Below are 3896 nucleotides of genomic sequence, written 5' to 3' on the forward strand. Positions count from 1 at the left end.
TTTTATGGATCCATTTCTATACCTTCCTTAGAAACAACATGTACCAAGTGAATCTAAGACTGAAAGAAACTACACTTGTTGAGCTTGGCATACAACTTATGCTATCTCAATAATCTCAATATTTTTGTCAGATGATTTGCATGCTCTTCCTCGTTCTTTAAATAGACCAATATATCATCAACAAATACTATCACAAACTTATCTAGGTAAGGTCACAATACATTGTTCATCAAACACATGAAGGTGGTTGGATAATTCGTAATACTACAAGGAACAACCATAAACTCATAATTCCCATACCTTGTACAGAATTTTGTCTTGTAGATGTCTTCTCCTTTGATGCGCACCTAATGATATTCTGATCTCAAATTAATCTTTGAGAATACTATTGTTCCTCTTAACTGATAAAACAAATCATTAATACGAGGCAATGGATACTTGTTCTTGATAATCACCTTGTTCAACTTCCTGTAATCAATGCACAATTTGAGAGTACCATCCTTCTTCTTTACAAACGACATTGTTGCACCCCAAGGAGATACACTTGGCCTTATGCACCCCTTATCAAGCATTTCTTTAAGCTACAACTTCAATTCCACCAACTCTGGAGTGCTCATCCTGTATGGTGCCTTATATGTTAGTGTTTCTCTTGGAATCAACTCAATCGAGACATCCACCTCTCTATGAGGAGGCAACTCTAGAATCCCTGCAAGAAACACATCCTGAAACTATTGTAAAATAGGATACCTCCTAAGGATTTCACCATCCTCACCATCCAATACTTTTTCATTTGAAACATGAATTGAAAACAATAAACATATTTTTTGTGGTTGCGCTTAGCTTACATAGTTGTAACCATCCTCACTGATATAGGCTTCTTCTTTCCCTGCAAGGTTATTTTTTCTCTAGCCTCATCTTGGCACTCTATGGCCTTGTCATAGAAATCCAACTTGGTCCTGTGAATAAACAACCAATCCATGCCCAAAAGCATGCTATACACACCCAAAGGAAGAAAATTAAGATTTGTTGTTCTAGGCATTCCATTAAGCTCAAATACACAAGATCTCACCCAATGATGAGCTCTTCTCTTGGTCCCTGTAACCAATTGCACTAACCAATATTTTGCATGCATTTCCTTATTCAAATGAAATTTATCCACCAGGTAAGGACTAATATAGCTATAATTTGATCCTAGATCAATCAAAATGGAAACAACTTTATCACAAAGCTTACCTTCCATCTCAATGATAGATGCTCGGTGATCTATATGCCCGTTATCAACTACTGCATAGATATAAGGAATGCTCTAAAATACATCCCCAACTATCTGCGCCTCATGAGCACTATAGATCTGAGGCATGTCACCCCAATATAATGGACAATCCTTGTTGCAATGGTCTCTACCATAGATCCAACACTTCAATTGTTCTTTGCCACTGCCTTTATTATGTTGTTCCACGGGTTGAGACCCCTGTCCTTTCTCTTACGCATTGAGCTTCTTATAAGGGGCCACATTTTCCTTCTCACCTACATCTTGAGGTCTTCCTAGCTTCTTGGGCAATTTTCCTTTAGTCTTCTCACAACCCTTCCAATCATGCTTGAACTCAAGCTTGCACTTTGATTGTTCATAGCAGTGTTTCAACATTCTGATGGCTTCCTCCAAAGAGTGAGTCTCATCAAACTGAATGTGATCTTTGAATGCTAATGGTAATCCACTGATGAACCTTTGGATCTTTACTTTCTCATCCTTGAGATAGGGCACATATCTTAATAACTATATAAATATGGTTGTATACTCTTTATCTGACATGGAACCCATCCTAAACTCACATAATTTCTTATCCTTCCCATCCTAATATCTCTTAAACAAATACTTTTTCCTTAAGATTCTTTCAAATTCTTCCCAAATCAACTTATCTCCCCTCATGCCTCTAGCATGCTTAACATATTCCCACCAAATATTTGCTTTTCCCTTAAGACTAAAAGTAGTTATCTTGGCCTTCATATTCTTTGAGTAATCATGAAGTCTAAAAAATTTCTTGATCCCAATAAACCATGCTTACGCATCCTTTGATTAAGTCATCTCACCATCAAAAGTAGGAGGCTTGGATTTCTTGAATTCCTATGGAAAGTCCCCTTTCTCACTCCTCATATGATGCTAACAGTGATGTCGATGATGTCTCATGGAATCAAAGCTATAATAAAATCTATGCATACTAGCCTTCCTCACTAGTGTAATCAAGGATCTTCCACCCTTTACTGTATCATCCCCATCCATCCTATACATTTTTTGAGATTTGCTTTCATATGCCCCATTAGTCTTTTCTTCTTGTTTATCTCCATGGTTGATCCCCAGTTTTCCCTGCTTCTGTAATTCTAAAAGGCTCTGAAGAATAACTGCATTGACCTCAGCTTACTTTTCTTGTGCTTTTGCAAGCCTTTCCTATGCTTAAATCAAAGCATAGTTACCGAACAAATGAGAAAATTACCTAGCACCCGTTTTTTTGAGGTAGAAAAAAATCACTTGATTTTGAAAAGTGGTGATTCAAAATACACCTTTTTTTAGCATATTTTTTGGCACTTTAAATTTTCTTCTGTTTCAAGTAAAAATAAATAAATAAAAAATTATATGTCACTGATTTTCATGTTGATTTTGAGAAGTGTTGATGCAACATCAACACATTTTTTTAGAGGACCTATTTTTGACACTTTAAATTTTGTTATGTATTTGATTTTGATTTTTTGTTCTGCAGGGTCTGTGTCGATGCTCGTCTAGCAACCCGATCACATTATGTGCAATTTGATAGTTGATTTTAAAAATTTTGTTATAATGAATCGAGTCTGCCCCCACAATCTGTCAATTTATGGTTAGTCTTTAAGTTTTCATTACAATGGGTCGAGTTCACCTCCACTACGTGTCAATTTGATGGTTGATATTTAATTTTTTGTTGCAATGTATGAAGTTGTCTTATGCTAAGATTTTAAAATCACTATACATTTAGCATTTAAAAAACAAATTACTCTTGGTATAATAACCCTTTCATTCAGGGGTTCATTTTTAAAGTTTTTTTAATCATAAAACTTTTTCGTAATGTCATGCTTGAAATATTTTGAAAACTTAAGTTTTTCTTGTAGTCATAATCTTTGGTTTTAATTCCATGGTTGAAAAATTGTCAAGATTTTAATGTTTTTCTAAGTCATGATATTTTTATCTTTAATTTTATGGTTGAAAACAGTTATAAGTATTTTTTCTTTAACACAATGCCTGAAAATTGTTGGAATTTTAAGGTTTCAAAGACGTGATATCTTAAATTTAATGTCATGCCTAAAAAAAATTGGAATTTTAAGGCTTTTCAAAGACGTGATATTTTATCTTTAATGTCATGCTTCAAAATCGTTAAAAATTTAAAGTTTTCAGAGTCATGATATTTTATTTTTAATGTCATTATTAAAAAAAATGAAAATTTACCCCAAAAAAAAAACGTTATTCTAGCATCAGCACTTTTCGTTTTCAGGGTGTTTTTTGCACAAAAAAAAATTGGTTTTTACCGTCATTTTTAAAATGTTTAAAATGTATCCCGAAAATAAAAAATTGTTATTCCAGCATCAACACTTTCCATTTTCAATCCATTTTTCATTTTTTTTAGGGTTTTTTGGCTAGAGTTCTCGTTTTGAGGTAATTGTTCTCGTTTGATCGGTAACTTTGTTTCAACCTCTAATTATCAAATTTACAACTTATGATCTTTACTTTTAGACTTCTTAATATATCTTCTAGATCAGGAGAGTCTCCCTCTCCCTAGTACTCAAATAACTTCTCCTCTGGCTTGAACGAGTAGTTATATGAACTATACTCAACCATTATGCTCTTCATCTCTTAGCCTTTTATTTCTTGCAAC

The sequence above is a fragment of the Pinus tabuliformis genome, chromosome 3_1 (genome assembly GCF_031772625.1).
Source record: "Pinus tabuliformis cultivar Carrire ecotype Pingquan chromosome 3_1, CPIR1, whole genome shotgun sequence".
NCBI lineage: Eukaryota > Viridiplantae > Streptophyta > Pinopsida > Pinales > Pinaceae > Pinus > Pinus tabuliformis.